The sequence below is a fragment of the Erythrolamprus reginae genome, chromosome 3 (genome assembly GCF_031021105.1).
Source record: "Erythrolamprus reginae isolate rEryReg1 chromosome 3, rEryReg1.hap1, whole genome shotgun sequence".
Classification (NCBI taxonomy): domain Eukaryota; kingdom Metazoa; phylum Chordata; class Lepidosauria; order Squamata; family Dipsadidae; genus Erythrolamprus; species Erythrolamprus reginae.
In genome coordinates this window covers 42,106,247-42,129,914 of record NC_091952.1, presented here as the reverse complement: position 1 = coordinate 42,129,914, position 23,668 = coordinate 42,106,247, and the positions used below count along the sequence as shown (strand labels likewise).

The 23,668-nt window shown below is 41.0% G+C and overlaps 1 protein-coding gene across 3 annotated transcripts in view; it reads left to right on the top strand.

Moving 5' to 3' along the window:
- The window catches only part of LOC139163793 (rho GTPase-activating protein 39-like), a 77,331-nt gene that overhangs the window by 30,191 nt on the left and 23,472 nt on the right, over nucleotides 1-23,668 (top strand). The gene's annotated exons all lie outside the window — the stretch shown is intronic.

Here is a 23,668-nt window from a genome sequence, read left to right as displayed (position 1 = left end):
ATTTGTTCTGAGTATCTTTTCTCTATGTGAAGCACAAATACATTGACATTAGGGATTAGGGTATATTTGCCTCACTTTAGATGTTGATAATGGATTCTTTTTCATATTTTCTTTGATATGGTTTTTCTTTTATTGAATAAAAACCAACTGCATATAGGAATTGTGTCCAGAACAGTTCGCTGTAAGAGACACTGGAAGATTCTACATAGTTAATATTGGTATACATTTTTGAAAAGCAAGAAAAAGCATGTCTTACTAAACAAAGTTTTCTATATTTTTGTTGAATGTTTACACAAGCAATGACCATTCTGTGTAGTTATATTTACATTAGTTTCTCTATAATTTTCCTGACAAAATGGAGGATAAGTAGGGAGATATACATACATAATTGCTTGCTTTTAATGTTTCAAATTATACCTTTTCTCACATCTGGCTAAAAACGCAGACAGACAATATGATTGGTGGTAGAAATAGACAGTTTTCCTCTAGGACCTGGCCAAAATAGCTATAGTAAAGTTGTGTAATTAATACAGATGTTGAAAAAGAAATATGTGTTGGCATTATAAACAACCATCTTATATACATCTGGAGCACACAATTACAAACTAATATAACTCATGACCTGTTGACAAGTTACATGGAGCCTTCTTTTCAGATTACTTGCAGTCTTTAGGAGCTGAGAGCTCAATTTTAAGAGTCAGTAATATATCATGTAGTGCTCTTTTACATGTAAAATTTGAGTTATGGTTATTAAGTTGAAATATTGATCATTTCTTAACATGAAAGGGATCTACAAGTACTTTTGGTTTGAGTAGGGTAAGCCACAATCCTTAGATTTATCACTCAATACAAATAAGGCTTTCAGCTGAAATATTGTAACCAGCTTGATCAGGCTATCTAACACTGCAGTTTATGGGGTACATATACCGTATTTTTCAAAACTTAGCTTAACATATAGGGAAGCAGGGAAGATGTGATAGAGAAGCTAGGAAACAGCATGTCTCGGGAGGAAAAAAACTTTGCAAAAGTAATGGTTGACAACCCAAAATAATTTTATCCCTACAAAGACTCCATCAGAAAAATAAGCAAGGTTTGAAGATTTTGATGTCTGCAAGCTATTAGAAACTAAAAGTCACTGGAAACCTAAGAAGGTTGAATTTCAGACTCTGAAATTGAAGGCTTGCTGACTTTCAAAAGTGGGAATATTGATTCTGTTTTTAAAAGATCACATTGCATTCTATATTATTGGAGTATTATATATTTTTCTAAAGGAATAATAAACTCACTCTCACTTCTTTAGCTCTAGTTTCTCTGGAATATGATTCTCTAGGCAAACCTAAATTATAGGCAAACCTTGACTTATTAAGTCATTATTTCTTTACCAGATTCCTCAATGCTTGCAATAGGGACATAACTTCTAATGTACTTTGAAAGTTCTTTAAAATTCATGGAAATATTCAGAGAAAGTAATCCTTTTTGAACTGTATAGCACAGTCAAATATCAGGAGTTGACCACGGGAAATATTTTATAACATGTATTATGTCATAAAATGCTTTGTGATCATTTTGATTTTATAATTTTTTTTATATTTGCTAAATTTCAATAGAAGTCATGGGATCTGGATTTAGATGCATTCTGTTAAGTTAGCCTATTTCAGGTACCTTGGTTGAAAAACTTTTGCCCTCTGGTGCACCATTTTACCCTGTTAAAATTTATAGACACAAGAATTTTAATAGTACGTAAATGTATTAATAAGGATATATATGCATCGTCTTGAACATCTAAGCATTAACGGATTTCATTTTGATTTTAATTTTTTTAGGTCTTCATAATAAACTATGGAGAATTTGGTAGTTAATACAAAAATGTTTGTAAGTAGTCTTCAACTTGCAACCATTTGTTTGCCATTGTTCAGAGTTATGAAGGCTCTGAAAAAAATAACTCAGAACTACTCACAGCAGTTGCAGTGTTCCCACGGTCATGTGATCATGAGTCAGGTGTTTGACAAGTGTCACACATTTATGACAGACAGTATCCCGCAGTCATGTGATCACCATTTACAATATTCCCAGTAAGCTTCTGACAGGCAAAGTCAATGGGGAAGCCGGCAGAGAACATTACATGTCATGATCATATGATGTTTTTCTTAATGACCATGGTGATGTTTCCTGAGAAATTTTGAGGGCTCTATTTTGATCATAAGTCAAGGAATATATGAATATATCCATAACTCTGAGAGGTCTATAAGGTTACTGGGATCCTGAAACCATACTAATACCGTACAGTAGTGCCCCTAGATACGAGCATAATTCGTTCCATAAGGGAGCTTGTATGTCGAGGCAACTCGTATCTGGAACAAATAACTTTTCCCCCCTCCGAGATAACCAAAAGCAAGGATTCTTGTGTCACCTAGTGGATGTTCGGCTCGTATCCCGAATTTGAGCTCGGGACTAGAACAGAAATGCCTCGCCCCTCGTGGCTAGTATCTTGAAATACTCACATGTAGAGCAGCTCGTATCTAGAGGTACTACTGTACTTGTATTTAGTAGTTTCCAACTTAAAGGCAATATTCTTAATAATTTCTTTACTTTAGAACAGTGATGGCAAACCTATGGCACGTGTGCCTCAGGTGGCACGCCGAGCCATATTTGCTGGCATGTGAGCCGTTGCCCTAGCTCAGCTCCAATGTGCATGTATGTGCCGGCCATTTTTGGCTTGCACAGAGGCTCTTGGAGGACATTTTTGGCTTCCAGAGAGCCTCTGGGAGGATGGGGGAGTGTGTTTTTACCCTTCCCCCCGGGCTCCAGGGAAGCCTTTGGAGCCTGGGGAGAGTGAAACACGAGCCTATTAGGTGGACCAGAAGTTAGGAAACAGGCCATTTCTGACCTACAGAGGGCCTCCAGGGCGTGGGGGGAAGCTGTTTTCGCCCTCCCGAGGCATTGAATGTGTGCGGGCACTCACACGTGCGATAGCACACTCCCACACTCTTTGGGCACCCGAGGAAAAAAAGTTTGCCATCACTGCTTTAGAACATGGGTGTCAAATTCAATTGTATCACATGACATATCATGACGTTTTTTGCCTTTGCAGAGCTGCGGTGGCCATGGCCTGCATATGATCCATCTGGCCCGGGGCCACCAGTTTGACATCCCTACTTTAGAAGATAGTTATAAAGGTTTAAGTTAAGTCTTTTGTCTATCCAAGAATTTAATTCAAAAGTGAAAAAGATCATACTTATTTAAACATAAAAAGGGTATTTTATAAATTAGGGTATATAAAAATAACAGATACTGTAACATATGCAAGACATTATAAATATGATTTCTAATGAGAAACAGATTTAAAAATAATCTCAGCTGTAATGCAGAACTATCATGGTATGTATTGAGGGAGTTTTCAGAAGCACTTTAAAGGGTCACAAAAAAAACCAAGAAGGTATGAGAGAATAAGAGAAATCTAGTCAGTCATGCAACCCTACTGTACAAGGAAAGCACACAATAAGCATAGAAAAAGAATAAAAAGGATAGCTATCCTTACATATTTCCTGGTACTAATATATTTGCCAGGAAAAATATGAATAGATATTTAGAAACCATACAATAGGTTTCATTTGTCTTGCTAAATTAAAGCAAAACTCCACTATTTTATATTTTGTTTCAAAAATGCAAATGCCCATATCTTGCAAGCGAGATACAACCCCCTCATGTTTCTGATAACATTGGTAAGTCCTTCAAGCTATTTTTTCTGCAGGAGAGAACAGAGAACAATGTTTGTATTGTTAGGAAAAGCTTCTGGGTAAATATCATAGATACACGCTGATTCAGGAGAACAATATCTCTTGTGAAAACATCAAAAGAATCTCTACTATATCAAGCACATTTTATTTCCATTTTAAGACAGTAGGCCACCTGAACTCTCAATTAGTGGTTCACGAATTACAATTTAAGAATCTTTCGTACATAAAATAGATAATTTCAGTACTGTATTTGAAAATGACCGGGCATGATTTTCTGCTCTTAATCAACTGTTGTTCCAAAAGTATCTGTAACAATATACAGTATGTATAAGCATCCTTAAGGCAGTGAAGGAAAAGATAAGATGCTCCATCCCGAGTCTTCGGAGAGGTGCGGCATACAAATCTAATAATAATCAACTTGTTTACCAGGACTCATTATTTCTGGCACTGAGAAAAATACTGTAGCTTGGTTTTCTCCATTGTGGTGGAGATAGCATCCAGGAATGGGTTGATCTCGTCTGTTAGCTGATTGGACTGAGTCTCAGAGCTGTGAGGACGCGCCTCCCTTGCCAGCAGTCCCCAGCTTTTGAGATAGGACAAGCTAGGACAAAGACGTGTTTCCAGTTGATCTTCAACCTATTTCTGGATCTTAGTCCAGCTGGTTCCCAATTTTGGCTGGTAGAGCCGCTGGTTTAATCCCAGTGTGAAGAGCTTTTAGCTCGAGCCTGCTGGAAGTGCAGATCGCTGCTAGATTGCCAGGTGGGAATTCTAATTGAGCCAGTGTGAATAAGCTTGCTAGGGCTTTTTTGGTGAAGGGTTGGCTTTGGCGCTCCTCGTTTCTCTGGCTTGGTGTGAAGAGACTTGTCTCGACCCTGCTATAAGCCGAGGGAGTACCCAAGTGTCAGGGGAGCCCAAGACCCATTGGAAGGCTCCCTGTGTTCCAGTCCACTTCAGAATACCCGAAGCTCTTAACCTCCAGCAGTTGCGGAGCAAATTGGAGTTCCTGCTCAGTCTCTGGGCATAGTCCTTAGCGCAAGGTGTTTGCCAGGCTGGAAGCAGCAGTGCTCTTACCCCAGTGAGTCTGTTCGTCAAAGCCCTTTCAAAATGGTGGACAGAGAAACTGCTGACAGATAGAGCAGCTCTCTTGTCCCAGGTTCAATAAGGAACAGAACTTTTAAGACTGAGATCTGTAGGGTAAAGAGTTGCTTTGGATTCTAACATGGGAACAGGCCTCTCAAAAATGGCTTCCAAGGTTGAAGAGTGAGATGCCAGGCGACGACAGAAGGCGATAGACCACCAAGTCATGAAGGGACAGGGACATTGAGAGACTAAGAAAGGAACAGACCTTCAGGATCAAGCCGGTCAGTTCCCACCCTTTTGCTTCATAGCCGTTGAGAACTTTCCCTGAAGCATTTGACAGGCTGCCTTCTCAAACGTGGCCACTGGACAGCAGCCTTCTCTTCCAGGCTTTAATCGTCCTAGCAACAGTAACACTTACTTCAGCTCACTGTCTAATTCGTTACCCACAGTAACTGTTTGGGAACAGCTTCTGAGACAGAGAATTCATTCTATAGAGGCAGCTTTCACTCCCACAACAGTGGGGCTCCGCCCAGGGGGCAGTCAAGAGCCTCATATTTCCTCAAATATGGAGGCCTTAATTTGAGAGACGATTAAGCAGGGCATTGCAGCTGCCTTACAGCAACGCTGTGTTGGTATAGTCGGAATTGCCCATGCATCATCAGGTTACCCATATTTCATGGGAATCTTTTAGCCCCATAGTGGCCTCCCTCCCCAGCTCCTTCTGGGCAGAGTAATTCCTCTCTTTCAGAGGAAGAGGTTCAAAGGGACCTAGAGCTGTCTGAAGATGAGGGCCTACTGCCAGATCAACAAGCCTTCGCTGGTCTCTTTCACCCTTCATTATTCAAGTCGTTGCTGTTCAATGCAAAGAATATTACACGCCTGGGAACGGCGTCTGCTCTCCAAAACCCACTCTCAGAATCAGACGATCCAAACCGATTCACTCTTTTCAGAACCAGCCACAGAGGCAGAAGTGATTCCTGTGCTTAGGCTGTTTCTTGATGTGGTAGAGAGGCGATAGGCCTCTCCAGAGGCAGGGCCTAATCCCAGCAGCCTGGATAAGAGATTTTACAACATGGGTCAGGACCTCGTGAAGGCACTTCATGTGCCGGGGTAGATGCCCAGGTAGCTGCATTAGCGGCACCTCCTATTATGGCCAGTGCACCAGAAGAGGCACTCACAGCTGAGGACAAAAGGGCAGAGCAATCACTGAGGAAGGCCTATCGGGCAGCTGCCTGGATTGTCAAAGTTTCCATGGCTGCGTCCTTTTTAAGCAGGGCCTCCCTCCTCTGGCTGCGACAGATGCAGGAGAGGATTCCTGCAAGTGACGCCAGGAGGAACCCTGACATTAAAACTCATTAATTTGGAATATTAGTATGGTTTGCACTGAACCTTGACCGTACTGCTGTGAGCCGCCCCGAGTCTGCAGAGAGGGGCAGCATACAAATTATGATTATAATACTTGTTTTCTTTACAAAGTAGCTCAACTTTGTTTCATTTCACACCGCCTGCTTCGGATCAAGAGCTCCTTTTTTAGGGAAAGAAAGTGGAGTACGGGGGTGTGGCTTTGGAAATAAAAGCACCACAAGAGAGAAAGGAAAAGGCATACTCTGGATTCCTGACTCCAAGCATTGCCTGAGCTAGGAAGCCTTCATTCTCATTCTTCCCAATCTCTTCCCTTCCCACTCCCGGATCCTCCTTCCTCCCTTCCCCACCCCTCGCTTCCTTTTGCTTTCAGGGTGGGTGGGAAAACAAATAAAAAGGGGAAGGAGGCAAGGGCAGAAAATGGTGCATGGTTGCAAAACAGGAGGAGGGCATTTTTTGGCTGCTTTCTGCTTTCTGGGACTGAAAAGTTGAGGGGACCCAAGCAGGGGTGGGTTCTAACTTATCTCACTGCTGCTTCACTTCCTCCTGTGTCGCGTGGGCGCATGTTGTGAGTGTGCGCATGCATGCACAGTGCCCCCCAAAATCTGAAAAAATAATTTAAAAAAAACTGAAAACAAGATGGTGAAAACATGCACAGTGCCGGAAACTTGGTTTTTGCACATGCTCATAAGAAAATAAATTTTTAAAATTTTTAAATTTCAAAAGAAAGAGAAGGCCACGGTCTGATCAGTCGGTGCCCATAGACAGGCACTGACTGATCCAGTTTGGTGGCATCATAGTGACATCACCAGTGGGTCGCTACCAGTCCGGGCAGACTGGACATTAGGAGGGCCCTCCGCATATATGTCAAAAGGACTTCCTCTCTAAGAAGCACAGAATCCTTCTTTGTCTCATTCCAGCCGACTCTGGTGTGGGTGATGCAGGCCTCTATAGATGAGGGCTGTTGAGCCGTGACTTGATTTTCTCCTTCCCCTTTCATCAGACACAATAAACTGGACACCTTCGCCTCGACTGAGGTGGCCTTTCATATGCAAGTCCTTCAGAGTATCCACACGGAACAGGGCACTTGGGACCAGACTGCTGCCCACCTGTAGGGCTAGCCAGCTTTGGTATGTCTCATTCCTGGATACTGTCTTCACCACAATGGAGAAGGGGTATTGGTCTTACCTGATACACTCCTTCTCGTTGGGTGGAAATAGCACCCAGTCCCACCCTGAAGACTGTCTGATCTGGTTCAATGGGAAGAACCTTAGAACAAGACACATCAAGTCTGTCACTTTATCTTTGCCAAAAGCTGGGGACCAACTGTCTTCATAGCTCTGACAGACTCACTTCAACCAGCAGACGAGGTCAACCTATTCCTGGATGCTATCTCCACTGAACGAGAAGGAATGTATCAGGTAAGACCAAAGCCACTTCTTAATGTCTTTTAGTTTGCAGCTGTAATAGAAATCCAGTGAGAATTTTACCAGCATGTTTTGAAAATTCATGCTGAATCTATATTTTTTTCCTTGAAAAATATCTTCTGAGTTAATTAATACATGTGTCTTAGCAAGATTTTTTCAATGGTGGAAAACTGCTGAGCCACGAGACAACACTTCAAAGGATTCTTACATAATGTTACCTATTATAGTTATGATTAGTGTGCACAGATTTAATGTGAAACCTAGTAACATATCTTTTGAAACATGAACAGCAAAATTGGCATGTTTTACTGTTAGTATCTACTGAATAGATATTTGCTTCTGGTACTAATATTATTCCAGTGACATTCAGTATGGAGAAAATCTTATGTATACTCTAAGGCATCATGCTATAATTAGCTTTCCAGGTGTCAGCCGGGTTCTCAGTAAAGAGTATATTTAAATAAAGAAAAAAAACTACACTTGATGAATTAGCAAACAAAAGGACTTAATGGACTGGAGCAATTCCTAGATTAGAAAAACTGAGTCAGTTATATCATACACCTGTTATGATTTTCAGGCCCTTAAAAAAGGCAAGCAAGAACATTAATGCACATTTTAATATATCAAAGAAAAGGAATTAAAAGAAACTATTAAAAATAAACAGCCATCATATGGCTTCTTAATAATAATATTTATTGTTTAGAGAAAATAGTTGTACGGTATATAATAGACAATAATGAATAGAGAAATGACAAACTGCTTTACTTTGTGGGCTAGTGCAAATATAGAACAAATACAATTTCAAAAAATAAGATTACAGAGGGACTTATAATTTTGATTTGATTTTATTGGATTTTATTGGATTTGTATGCCACCCCTCTCCGTAGACTCAGGGCGGCTAACAACAGTAGTAAACAGCATATGACAATCCAATATAAACAGTTAAAAACCCCTATTGTAAAACATACATACAGACATACCATGCATAAAATTGTAAAGGCCTAGGGTATCTCAATTCCCCCATGCCTGGCGGCAGAGGTGGGTTTTAAGAAGCTTGCAAAAGGCAAGGAGGGTGGGAGCAATTCTAATCTCTGGGGGGAGTTGGTTCCAGAGGGTCAGGGCCGCCACAGAGAAGGCTCTTCCCCTGGGTCCCGCCAAGCGACATCGTTTAGTTGACGGGACCCGGAGAAGACCCACTCTGTGGGACCTAACTGGTCGCTGGGATTCGTGCAGCAGAAGGCGGTCCCTGAGATAGTCTGGTCCGGTGTCATGAAGGGCCTTTCATACTATTTCTGTTTAAATAATTTGCAAATGAAATAAAGAGTTGTCAATAAATTATTTTAGACTTCATTTGTATAGCACTTAATGAATTTTATAATATAACTTATGATTCACAAACTTACTTTTTTTAATCTACAACAGATTTGCTTGCTTGTTTATTTATTTAATACTATAGCTTATTTAATACCGTGACCAAGAATTTTATCTCTAATTTAAAAACTTAAAGCAAAATTAACTCCAAAATAAGAGGTATAATATTTGCATTGCTTTTGTTGTATTGTTTTAATACAGCTGATTGTGGTTCCTTCTACATTGCATAAAGCAAGCCATACCTTGCGTGATTTGAGAATCAGACCAACCTATTGCACTTATCTCATATTATACCATTTTTGCAAATTAAGATGCCATATCAGTTTCCATTATTTCTCAAAATCACCCAGAAGGATAATCAGAATTGATCATTGGCCCTTCTAATATTTCCTCAGCATTCATTAAAGCTGGGTGATACAAAGTCGGAAAATGTATTCTCTTTTAGGAAGTCCCAAATAGTTTAGAGCTATGGTTTATTTTTACAGGCTGAAGCATGTTTGAAAGATTTTTTAAAATTTATGAATACTGAGGAAATGCCTGAGCTCTATAAAATAGTTCAGAGAGGAATGCGTATATAACTATTTGGTGTTTGAAGTAACTGAAGCTTTTTTCAGGAATCCAGTTAATAATTAAAGTTTCTGGTTTGTCTAGTAGATAAATGTGTTACCAAATCATTAAAACAAATTAGATTAACTGAAATATTAGGCATAAATTTAAAAAAATAATCTATTTTGATCTCACAAAAAGCTTGAGACTTGATCAAATGTGTGTTACTGATTACGTATTTAGCTTTAAATTTTCAATTTATGTTTATGCTAATGAAGTTTGTATTAAACATTTTTAAACTAAAGTAGTTACATATTCAGATAAAGAGAATAATTATACAGTTATCTTAGAAAACATCTGTTGCTAAATCAATGGAGAACAATTTGAAATGGTATCAAAATGCATTTCTTAATATGACAGAGAATGAAAATAATCAAATGCACCTTTGTTTATTTTTATTTATTTATTATTAGAGTCGAAAGGGACCTTGCAGGTCATCAAATCCAACCCCCTGCTCAAGCAGGAAACCCTACACTACCCCAGCCGGGTGGCAGTCCAATTTTCTTTTGAATGTATTGAATGATGGGGCGTTCACAACCTCTGCTGGCAGGCCATTCCACTGGTTGATCGCTCTCAGTATCAGAAAGTTCTTCCTTATTTCCAGGTTGAATCTCTCTTTGGTCAGTTTCCATCCGTTGCTCCTGGCCTGGCCCTCTAGTACCCTGGAAAATAGTGTGATCTCCTCCTCACTGTGGCAACCGCTCAAGTACCTGTATACAGTAGTCCCTCGCTATACCGCGCTTCACCTACTGCGGCTTCACTTCATCGCGGGTTTCTGAGGAAGCCGATTGGCAGATTTAAACAGCCCGCCGAACTCGATCGGCAGGTTTAAAAAAAAAAAAAAATCTAAAATTGTAAATACTGTATTTAAATACTGTATCTAAAATAAATACTGTGTGGGAAGGGTTTATAAACACTTAAAACAATGAAAACTTACCAAACAATTACAATATAAATACTTAAATAAGTACTCTCAGTCGATAAATTCCCCATCGCGGATTTCACCTATCACGGCCAGGTCTGGAACGTAACACCAGCGATAGGTGAGGGACTACTGTACTACTATTGTGTGTCCCCCTGCCCCTCCTTTTTGCTAGACTATCCATGCCCCATTCCAGCAACCTCTCCTTGTATGCCTTGGTTCCCAGTCCCCTTATCATTCTGGTTGTTTAGAGTTTCAATGTCCTTTTTGTAAATTGAAATGTTAAACTATGTACAGTGTTCCCTCGATTTTCGCGGATTCAAACTTCGCGAATAGCCTATACCACGGTTTTTCAAAAAATATTAATTAAAAAATATTCTGTGGGTTTTTTTCTATACCATGGTTTTTCCCGCCCGATGACATCATACGTCATCGCCAAACTAATAATTTTTGCAAATAAATAACAAAAAAATTAATTATTGTTAATAAATAATTATGTTTATAAATATCAGGATCACTAAGTGTCGTATTCAATGGTGAGTACCAGTAATAATGGTGAGTAAATGGTTATTAAGGGAATGGGAAATGGTAATTTAGGGCTTTAAAGTGTTAAGAGATGGCTTGTGATACTGTCCATAGCCAAAAATGGTGTATTTACTTCCGAATCTCTACTTCGCGGAAATTCGACTTTCGCGGGTGGTCTCGGAACGTATCCCCTGCAAAAATCGAGGGAGCACTGTATTGCTATTTTGGGGAGATTATACCTGACATACTAAGGAAAAGTCCAGATCAGAGCTGGGAACCAGCTTGAAGATGAGTCAGTCAATGGAACAGGCTGGAGGTCAGGCCACATCCATAGATCAATGTGTTTGCTATCCTTCTGAACCTGTGCTAGTGCTGACAAACCTGGGAGCCAGAAGATGATTGAGGGCAGACAGGGGTTGCACCAGGCTTGCTGCCATATTGGCTGCATTTGTGGGCCTGGTGCTGATTGCCCCTGTTGAGCTGTGTTGTATTTTCATCTCTTTGCTGTTGATCTCCATCATACAGACAAATGACTGCATGAGACTTTCCAACTGGAGTGGCCAACCAGGATTTTGGGGCTTGGATTATTAATGGTGGCAGGAAGGGATGGATAACAACCAATGGCAGTCTTCTGTGGATTCCTTTCTCCCCCTTCCCCTCTGCAGAGCTTTTCTCTGATAGCTCAAAAGCTTATTTTCCTTTCAATTTTGTCAGCTAAGTGCTTTGTTTGTATGTTTCCCCCCTTAGGCTGAGAGCCTGGGGAGGGATTAACCGGGTGGAGTGGATAAGACGGGGTCCGTAACCAACGGGTGAGAATGGCTGGGGAGGGCCCCCTTAGGTATTAAGCTGAATATATATGTATATGTTTGTGTATATAATTCTTGGGGGGGGGGGGAAGGAGTGCTGAATACCTATGAGTGCTGAGAACCAGTAAAGCTGAAGAATGCTTGGTTTTCCCCTCCCTGGGATAACTGTAAGTGGCTATTATGAGAGGGCCTGGGTCTTTGAAATTGGGGGCTTTGGAGGAGAAGATGCTATGGCCACTGGGGGGGGCACAGAGGGCCATAACACTGTGGTGGTGATAGACATGGGAAGACCTGGTGGGAAATGAGTGGGCTGCTCCAGAGAACACAAAACCAATGTTTCATACCTGTTTTGCATTGTAGCTCCTTTATCTCCACCCCAATACCATCTGAGGCCTTGGCTTCTGGTTGTTTCTCTTAAAATGTCAGGTCAGGTTGTAATAAGGTCTCCCTCATCTATGATTTGATTGTGGTTGAGAAGGCCAATGTGGCATATATTACTGATGCTAGACCTTGAAGGGAGGGGGTGTCAACCTACAAATGTAGCCAGAGCCCAGAAGCTAGGGCAGGGATGGTGGTATGGCAATTGTTTACATCTTTCAGGAAAGTGTCCTATAGGTCAGTGTTTCCCAACCTTTTTTGAGCCGCGGCACATTATTCACATTTTCAAAATCCTGGGGAACATTGAGCGGGGGGGGGGGGGGGAAAATTTGGACAAAAAAATCTCTCTTCCTCCCTTTCGCTCTATTTCTCTCTCCCTCCCTCTTTCTCTCCATCCCTTTCTTTCTCCCTTCCTTCCTTTCTCTTTTGCTCTTTCTCTCTCCCTCCTTCCCCCTCTTGCTGTCTCTTTCTTTCTTTCCTTTCTTTCTCTCTCTCATTCTCTCTCTTGCTATCTCTTTCTTTCTCCCTTCCTTCCTCTCTCTTTTGCTCTTTCTCTCTCCCTCCTTCCCCCCTCTTGCTGTTTCCTTCTTTCTTTCTTTCTCTTTCTCTCTCTCTCTCATTCTGTCTCTCTTGCTGTCTCTTTCTCTCTCTCATTCTTTCTCTCTTCCTTCCTTCCTTCCTCTCTCTTTGCTCTCTTTCTCTCTCCCTCCTTCCCCCCTCTTGCTGTCTCTCTTTCTTTCTCTTTCTCTCTCTCTCTCATTCTGTCTCTCTTGCTATCTCTTTCTTTCTCTCTTCCTTCCTTCCTGTCTTTTGCTCTTTCTCTCTCCCTCCTTCCCCCCTCTTGCTGTCTCTTTCTTTCTTTCTTTCTCTCTCTCATTCTGTCTCTCTTGCTATCTCTTTCTTTCTTCCTTCCTTCCTCTCTCTTTTGCTCTTTCTCTCTCCCTCCTTCCCCCCCTTGCTGTTTCCTTCTTTCTTTCTTTCTCTTTATCTCTCTCTCATTCTGTCTCTCTTGCTGTCTCTTTCTCTCTCTCATTCTTTCTCTCTTCCTTCCTCTCTCTTTTGCTCTCTTTCTCTCTCCCTCCTTCCCCCCTCTTGCTGTCTCTTTCTTTCTCCTCTCTCATTCTGTCTCTCTTGCTATCTCTTTCTCTCTCTTCCTTTCCTTCTCTCTCTGGGTAGGCTGGCTGGGGGATAGGGCGCGCACACGCACGCACCCTCGACGTTCCAAAGAACCTTCTCCGACCTCCGCTGTGAGAAGGTTTTCTCTGAGCGCTCGCCGCCGTTGCAGCCACCACTGCGGGAGGAGCTGGAGAAAGGGGCAGATCGTGCGTGCGTGCGTCAGCGGCGTGAAGCCAGGGGCGCGAGGGGAGTGGAGGCACTGGGGGGTGGGGGCAGCCGCGTAGCCGGCCTCCGCACTTTCATCGCTCCCCACCCCAAACTCCAACGCCCAGCTCCTTACGCGGAACGGAAGAATTAAGCTCTCCTTTTCCCTGCCTTCCTCCTTTGGGGCCCAGCAGGTTTGCGCCGGCAGCGCCCCGCCCAGCTGGAGCTTCCCTAGAATCTTCACGGCACACCTGCCCGTGTCTCGCGGGCACACTAACTTACTGGATATGAGATCCTGTTCATTAAGTTTTGCTCTGGGGATCAGTTGGGATTATTGCCATTGTACCAACCTCCCTGCTTCAAAGCAATCTACCTGTCTGAACCCTTTGGTGGATGGTGGAATTCCTCAGCCTTATGTTATTGGGAGACTTTAATATGGCTTCCCTGGAAGTAGGATTTAAGGTGTCCCTAGTACTTTCTCCATACACAAATAGGTAGCTTTGGACCATTTTCTTCAAGGAATCAATGAACGTATATTTTTAAATCTGGGTTTCTTTTATTTGGATTTAGGGTTTGTGTAAAGAACACATCATATTTTATGTCACATTTACGCAGAAATGTTGAAGATTCAAAAAGCTTCCAGGGCATAAGTGTACTATTGTGCTTGTCCTTCTGTCCTATTATCTTTTTAATCACCTCTTTATACAGTGGAACCCCGACATAAGAGCTGCTCTACTTAAGAGCAACTCGAGATAAGAGCTGGGAGGGGAGAGATATTTTTGTTCTACTTACAAGCCCAAATTCGAGATACAAGCGCCAAGGAGCTGTCTCCTGAAGCCAAACGCTAACTTCCGCGTTCGGCTTCAGGAGACAGCTGCGAAGCGGCGCGCGTGTTTTAAAAGGTTGCAGCCGGCCTGGGGGGCTCGGGGGGGTGCTTGCAGCTTTCTTTCTTGCTCTTTTTCTTTCTCTCTTTTACCTTCCCTTCCTCTATTTCTTCTTTTCTTTCTCCTTCCCACCTTCTTCCCTCCCTCCCTCCCTTCACTCATTCCTCTCTTACTCTCCCCTTTCATAAGTTTCCTTGCTTCCTTCCTCTGTTCCTGTCCCTTCCCCCTTTCTTTCTTTCTTTCTTTCTTTCTTTCTTGCTCTTTTTCTTTCTCTCTTTTACCTTCCCTTCCTCTATTTCTTCTTTTCTTTCTCCTTCCCACCTTCTTCCCTCCCTCCCTCCCTTCACTCATTCCTCTCTTACTCTCCCCTTTCATAAGTTTCCTTGCTTCCTTCCTCTGTTCCTGTCCCTTCCCTCTTTCCTTCCTTCCTTCCCACCCTCCATCCATTCATTCACCCATTCCTCTCTTGATCGCTTAAAGCCGGTCCCTGGTGCAAAAAGGGTTGGGGACCTCTGTCCTACAGGATTGGGTGGCAGAGAAGTTGAACATATGTAAATTTAAAAGTTTAAGAAAGTTTACAAGTTAAGTGAAAGAAACTTCATTATTCATTTATATGTACATGTACATTTCTTCATTAAAAACATGTCTTTCTGCATAATTTAGACTAACTTTGTGAGTTTTTTGAGGGCTGGAACCAATTAAAATTATTTACATTAATTCCTATGGGGAAAAGTCGTTCGAGATAAGAGCTGCTCGACTTAAGAGCCCAGGTCCGGAACGAATTAAACTCGTATCTCGAGGTACCACTGTACTTTGTTATGTTAATACAAACTATAACTCTATACTTGTATGATAAATATATTAAATAAAATAAAATAAATAAATATAGTACATCTTTAGTGTTGTGTTTGGGCCTGGGCCAGCTGTTGCCCCCACAGATGGGGGAGATGCGGCACACAGTGACTGTGAAAGCCTGGCTGACAGCCAGGATGATGTAGCAGACAGTCAGGAAGATGGGGCTGACAGCCAGGATGATGTAGCAGACAGTCAGGAAGATGGGGCTGACAGCCAGGATGATGTAGCAGACAATCAGGAAGATGGGGCAGAGAGCCAGGAAGAATTGGCAGACAGTTCAGGGGAGGGGGTTGGCAATTCGTCAGACAGTTTATCCTTTCTCAGTTCGTCTGCAGGACAATACATTAATTTACGCAACCGAAGGGCCTTGCAAAGAAGGGATCGCTTTAAGAAGCATGATAAGCACACCTGGGCTGGGTGTGATTCCCTTAATGAGGGCTAACGGCATAAAATGGGAATGGGGCCAAGGCAAACTGTGGCTGATTATCTGGGTGGTTTGTGTGGCGTCGTTTGTTCCTGCTTTGAAGTTCCTGCTCTTGGATTTCAACTCAGCGTTGTGGGAGTTGAAAACTCTGGGACAAGCTGCTGCTTTTGTGCTGTGAATATTCAGAGACTCTTGGAATATTTATGCTCCGTGACTTTTGTATTTGTTGGCTTTTCACTGAACTTTGTAGCTGACTGAATTTTCAACGAATCCTATGTGTTACTCCTGAAAGTAAGGACCATTTGCTTTAGACTTTTTTCTTTACTGTTTAATACAAGTTTGCTGACTAACTAAGCACGTGTGTGTCTGACCTTCTTTCCTGGACCGTTAATCATTGCTTGAGGCCGGTCAGGCAGAACATTTAGTAATTAACCATTTTGTGAACCTCATATTCCAGGATTAGGGAAAGTAAATGAGAATTTATTCCTATTCTCAATTGACAGAGCAAGAGTTCTTGATAAAGATACAAATTATAGTATCGAGGTCAGTTTAGGTTTATGCAGGGTTTGAGGTTTATTATTATTATTTTATTCACAAAAAACAGTAATACACAGCAAACAGGATTGATATGCTGATGCGTGCAGATGCAAGTACGGTTACCTTTTGCAACCGATATATCGTGATTTTGTCAATGTTTATTGTTTTCAAATGCTGGCTGAGATCTTTTGGTACAGCACCCGGTGTACCGATTACCACTGGGATCACCTGTACTGGTTTATGCCAGAGTTGTCGTAGTTCGATTTTAAGATCCTGATAGCACCTAAATTTTTCTTGGTTTTCATCAACACTTTTTTCTTTTCCACAATTGTGAGGTCTGATGTATTGTGTTTCAAAACCTTGTCGGTTTGAATTCGAATGTCCCAAAGTATTTTGGCATGTTTCAACTTTCTCAGGTTTATGATCCCACCAGTTCTTTACCACTGGTAGGTGGTAATTGTGGCACAAGTTCCAATGAAGCATCTGGGCCATGTAGTTGTGCCTCTGTTTGTAGTCCATCTGTGTGGTTTTCTTGCAGCTGCTGAGGATGTGATCAATTGTCTCATCAGCTTCCTTGCATTTTGGGTCATCAACTGAGTTTTCGATCCTGGCCTTGATTGAATTTGTTTTGATTGATTGCTCCTGGGCTGCAAGAATCAAACCTTCTGTCTCCTCCTCCTCCTCCTCCTTCTCCTCCTCCCCCCCCTCCTCCTGTTGTTGTTGTTGTTATTGTAAACCCAATACCATCTAGACCTCTTCTTAAATTTCCCTTTGTGAGTTTCCTTGAGGCACTGGGAACAGAAGACCTAGATCATTTCAGATCTATTCATGCTGGTTGCACAGATCTTTGGACTCTGGTCTGTGTGTGGAATTTTCCACTGCCATCTGTTGCCTGTCCCACAATTATGAAGGACATAGATGAATTACAATACCAAATGCTGTTTGCTATGCAGTATTCAGCCTGCTTCCATATACATATACCTCCCCTTGTACTGACAGCTGTTGCCCTCATACTTAGACCATGGGGTATATTTATTCCACATGTCACCAAACTAGACTGATTAACAAAAAAGCATTTCTACTACTGAATCTCAGCCACAAGATTAAAGCTCATGATGTGCTGATATAAAGTAATGGAGGTGTTCAAAATATTCTACCATGGGGTATTTCACCTTTCAATAGAAGTGAGTATATTTAGCTCAGGGTTGGACTCAGGAGTCCTTCGTGCTCTCTGAGCTTGACAATTGGCTTACAGATGTTTCATTACTTAACATGGTAACACTATCAGTACTAGTGTGAGGTTTTACCCCTGTTTATATGTAGTAGCTTGCCCTGCCAGTAGTAGTAGTAGTAGTAATAATAATAATAATAATAATAATAATAATAATAATAATAATAATAATATATTAGATTTGTATGCCATCCCTCTCCGCAGACTAGGGGCGGCTCACAACAATAATAAAACAGTGTATAATGAATAAATCTAATATTTAAAAGAAAATATCTAAAAACCCATTATTTTAAAAACATACAACACAAGCATACCATACATGAAACTATATAAGCCTAGGGGAGATGTCACAATTCCCCCATGCCTGGCGATATAGGTGGGTCTTAAGCAATTTACGAAACACAAGGATGGTGGGGGCAGTTCTGATCTCTGGGGGGAGTTGATTCCAGAGGGCCAGGGCCGCCACAGAGAAGGCTCTTCCCCTGGGGCCCGCCAGACGACATTGTTTAGTCGACGGGACCCGGAGAAGGCCAACTCTGTGGGACCTTATCGGCTGCTGGGATTCGTGGAGCAGAAGACCGTCTCAGAGGTATTCTGGTCCAATGCCATGTAGGGCTTTATAGGTCATTACCAACACAATATTAGTCAGGGTGTGGTTTTCTCCTTAGCAATTCTTTTGTTAGGGTATTGCTGTGTGCTTGATGTTTTTGTCTCCTGTTAACTCCTGGACATTGGTGCCATCAGTGATGCAGGATGGGTGGAGAAGACTTTGTGGAACCTGTTGGGCTAACAAAGCAGGCCCAGAGCCTTTGGGGACCCGGCAGGGTAGGATGGGGCAGTAGGTGGGATGGCATGCTGCATTGTTTCTGTGGTCAGCTGTAACAACGAATGACCATAGAGGTGGTACAACAAAGTAACTTTGGGACAGGGTCATAAGTACCTATGGGAAGTCTGTTGTAACTTCCAATTATCACTAGACGACCTGTTGTAACTCAAGAACTACCTGTATTGGAACATGAGAATTACAGTCACAAATTTATCAACTCTTTAGATAGCAAGCATCAGTGATATAATATCCTGATGCCAAGTCGTGGTTTTCATATGTTTACCTAGTGTGCCATTTCTTGCTTGGGCAAGCATTAGGCTTTGCAGGATGATGAGTAAAGCTCATTGCAGGGATATTAATAGTCTTTTGATCATTGTACTCCTTTATCTGGATTATCTTCTACATTAAGGATTCCCTCTGAGTCATTGTACTCTCCCAAATGCTTATGCTTCCCCTTGACAAATTAATTCCTTCTCTAGCTTGCTAGAATGTTTATGACTTCACCAATAAGGTTTAGTAGAAACAAAACTATGCAAATATAAAATCATTTTTAAACGCTATAAAGGAACATGAACATAATGCCAAATTATTTGTTAATTAGTTGAATTGTACTTGACATGTCTTGGATTGCCCTGATAGTATTTATTTCTGTTGAAATATTTCTATCCTCCTTTAAAGAGAATTTTCCAAAAGTTGATTAAATAAAAAATAAACAAAATACTTTACCATGGTATACAATAAAGGAGAACACAAATCAGAAGTTATTTAACCAAGACTGTCCGAGAGTAGTGATTGGAACACTTTTTTTGTTCAAATAATGCTTCTTAATATTTCATAACTATTAATAGTTCTAAAACTATTGGCGTCAAAGGTATTCATTTGGGAAATAATCTACCCTTAGCCATCTGGATAGATTGTTTGCAATAACATTGGTGATTGAAAGTATGCAGGGAACTTGTATCCTATTGAAAAATGCTGTATTCTCTAGCATCCAGTAGAAAATGGCTGATGGACAGTACCCACGCGAAGAACTTGGAGGGCAAGTTTTTCCAGCTGAGGGGTTTGGTCGGTACTCCCAAGTCTGAAGAACTCTCTCAGGACAGAGAGAGTTCCAGAAATCACTCTCCAAGGCCGTCCAGACAATGATGCTTTACAAGAGGATTCTGGAACAGAATCAACAACAGAGTTGGCTGGTGAATCATTAGCTGTCAGATATGAAAGACTAGATCGAGACATGAAAGTTTAATTAAATTGACTTATTGCTAAACAGCCTGTAAACAGGATTCTTCTCAATTAATGGTTAGCACCTATTTGAAATTGGATCAGGATCCGCAGAATTCAAGTTAAGTTGGTCTTAGTTCTTGTATGTCTCCATAGGAATTTTAGGCTGATTCCTCTTTTAATTCTGTCACTTTACATCATTGAGAGGCAGAGATGGCAGCAGGGGTGGAGTTGAAAAATTTTAGCAACCGGTTTTCTGCCCAGTTGTTGGGTGGGCATGGCCATGGGAGTGTGGCCTACTTGGCCTCCTGAACCATGGGTAGTGGGGTGTTTTCACCCTCCCCAGGCTCACAAGAATTTTCTTGAGCCTCCGGGTGGGTGAAAATGGCCTCCCGCAGGCCTCGGAAGCTGGAAATGGACCTGTTTCTGAACTACTACTGGTATTTCCAATAGCCTTTTTTTCACCCTCCCCAGGGTCCGGAGGCTTTTTCTTGAACATCTAGGAGGGCAAAAATTTCCTCTCTGGGCATCCAAAATGGGCTTTGTGAAGATTCCTGGGAGGGATGGGCAGGCTCAGCCAGTCCTTGCAATTACCAGTTCGGCGAACCAGATGTAAAATTAGCATCTGGTTCGCCCCAGCCCGGGTTGGACTGGTTCAGGCAAATTGGATGCTTATTTTACATTATTATTATTATTATTATTATTATTATTATTATTATTATTTATTGGATTTGTATGCCGCCCCTCTCCGTAGACTCGGGGCAGCTAACAACAGTAGTACAAAACAGCATGTAAATCCGATACTGAAACAGTTAAAAACCCCTTATTTGTAAAACCAAACATACATACAAACAAACATACCATGCATAAATTGTAAAGGCCTAGGGGGAAAGAATATCTCAGTTCCCCCATGCCTGACGGCAGAGGTGGGTTTTAAGGAACCAATAGTTGCAAGGACTAGCTGACCCCGCTCACCCCTCCCTTCCCAGGAGTTTCTACATGGCCCATTTTGGATGCTAGTTAAGTCAAGGGTCCATGCAGACACCCTGGGAAGGTGAAAAACAGGCCTACTGGAAGTACCGGAAGTCCAGAAACAGGCCCATTTCCAACCTTCAGAGGTTCTCCAGGGCCCAGGGGAGGTCATTTTCGCCCTCCTGGAGGCTCAAAGAAAACCTCCGGAGCCTGGAGAGGGGAAAAAAACCCCACCATGGCACAGGAAGCCAAGTAGGCCATGCCCCCATAGCCACACCCACCCAGCAACTGGGCAGAGAACTGGTTGCTAAAAGTTTTCAATCCCACAACAAGTGATAGCAGCCAGTTCACTATGGAAAAGCAACCATAGTTTAGAAGTCTTTTGCAAAAAGTCAATGTGATGCTTTCTCTTTCTTGAACACTTTATTTTAACTATTTTTCTTTACTGATTTTAAAAATATCCTTTTCAGTCACAATGTAATACTAATTTTTGAAGAGTTGTAGTCTTTTAGAAACATCGTTACTGCTAGACAACAAGGAGAGGAAGTGCCATGGTGACTGAAAATAAGAAAGCTTGGAATTTTTCCAGTCCTTACCCTGTTTTGGGGAAAGATAAGGACTTAAAATTTGGCGGCATAATTTTGCCTTTTTTCTGCCATGCTCATTTGATAATGGCATTTATCAGTCGTGACTCTGAGGATCTTGTGAGGGAGTGAAGTATTCGGATTTTAATTGAACCTGATTCGCTAAGATACAACTTCAGAAGTGCGTGTTATTTAAAAGATTTGTTCTTTGACCACAAGAGGGAGTCAACAAACACAAATACAGTGGTACCTCATCATACGAACTTAATTGGTTCCAGGAGGAGGTTCGTAAGGTGAAAAATTCGTAAAACGAAACAATGTTTCCCATAGGAATCAACGTAAAAGCAAATAATGGGTGCAAATCCTTCAGGAAAATCCCAAACTTTAGAAGGGAGGCGAACAGAGGGCAGGGAGGAGCAGCTAAAGGGGGCAGGTGGAAGAAGCAAGGCTAGGCTAAAGGGTGAGTGGGAAGGAAGAAAGGCAAGGGGGGCGCCCCTCCCTTTTCTTTCTTCAAAAGATTTAAGTGCCTCTGCAAGCACACTGTTCTCTGCAAACTCCCCCTCCAAGCCGCTCCTCCCTTTTCTTTCTTCAAAAAAGGGAAAAAAAAGAAACCCCTTCATCCCAGCAGCAGCGGCTTGGGTTCGTAAGGTGAAAATAGTTTGGAAGAAGAGGCAAAAAAAATCTTAAACACCAGGTTCGTATCTCGAAAAGTTCGTTAGAAGAGGCGTTCGTGAGATGAGGTACCACTGTAGTGGGAAAGCCACCTCTGGCTTTATTAAATTTTAAAACAAAAAAGATGAATCCAACCAGAACTGTCCAAAGGAGGGAGCCAAGCCAACTGGACTTCATGGGAAGCATTTTGTAGGAATGCTAAAAAAATATTTCAAGCAATCAAAGCAATAAAAATAAAGATTGTTATGTAGAAATGTAGCCAGGTGCAAAAACTTTGCAAACCATTGAGAATGTTCCACAATGACAAAAACAATGATAAAGCTGTATATAAAGATTTTGAAATAAATATCTAAAGATTTTGAGAAAAAGAAATGTTTCTGCTGTTCAACAGAAAAGAAAGATTTTATTTTGATGATATATGATATATGATATTATATGATATTATAACTTGAAAGAAAATCTTTATAAAAGTTACCTTAAAAATAACTATTTTAAGGATGGTAATTGTTGGCTTGTCTCGGTTTAGCTATGAAGCCTTCGACAACACCGAGCAGAAAATTTTAACAGAGCGTGGATATGTGATAAAGCCAAGACACAGACTTAGTTAAATAAGTATTATTTACATATAAACAAAATATAAACAATCCAGAATAAGCACGAAGCAAATACAGAATAATACGCACTGAGCAATTACAAGATTAGCACAAAGCAAAATACAATATAGATAATAAGCACGAAGCTATAGATAATAAGCACGAAGCTTAAACACAACTCCCCCATCTCTCAGGCGAAAGTAAAGGAAGTGACTGAACAGAATAATGAGCTTTTATAGCTTCAATGAGGAAGTGATGAAACAGCCTTGACTATTAATTCTTCAAGTACAAGTTAACCCTTTAAGTGCACATTGACTCTTTAAGTACAGGTTTGGTACAAGTGTACAATATGCAGTTTACAATGGCAATCCCTAACAACCATGTACCCTGTACTAACAGTAATCTTTAAAAATAAATGAATATAAAATTGAAACTAGAAACTGTTCAGTTGTTGATCAAAAAGCTTGAAAGAAAACTCGGGTCACTATTATCATACATATTGACAGTATTGAAAATTCAGTAGGTGTGGATGGAAAGCTATATAATTCCCACAATGGAAGTATGGAAGGAAAAACGAGTGAATTTGGTAGAGATGACAAAGCAAACTGGTTTAAACAAAGAGCAGAATTTACCCAATTTTGTTTCCATTTAGAAATCATTTCTAGACTTTATGCTCGAAATAGAATTTTTAAAAATGAAACGCTGACTTTAGTTTAGGATTGGATGATTTTGTAGTTATAGAAATGGCTTGCAGTTACTAGAAATCTAATATTTAAAAAATGAGGTTGTAACTGCAATTACTATTTTTCTGCACTGAATATAGTCAGAAGTCACTGTTTCTTTTTCTTTTTATCTTGAACTCCCCCCTTTCCTATCTTCCTGATCATTATTTTCATTTGCAATTTATATTTTAATACAAATTATTCAGAAAAAGTGAAACAAACATCATGCAACCTAATGCTTTACAGGTTGGGGTTACATTTTTCAGAGAAACTGAATGCCAGATTGACAAGGAATTTGTGGTCAGAATTTCTGGAGGAAAACAAGTTTTCTGTCCTTGTTTAAACTCTTGTTTCTAGCTTTACTTTTCAAAGTTAGTTCTGAAATCTTTTTATTGCAATTGTTTTAGAATTGCAATTCTTTTTTCTACAAATATTTTAGAATTGCAAATAAGTATATAACAGGAGATTTCCTAAATTCTGAATTTTTATACATCTAGTTTCATCCTAATACTCAGCAGTGCTTTGCCTCTCTTCAATCTTTGAATTGGTGTGCAGGATGTTTTTCAACCATATAATCTAATTGCATTTACTAAATTACAATACAGAGTTGTAA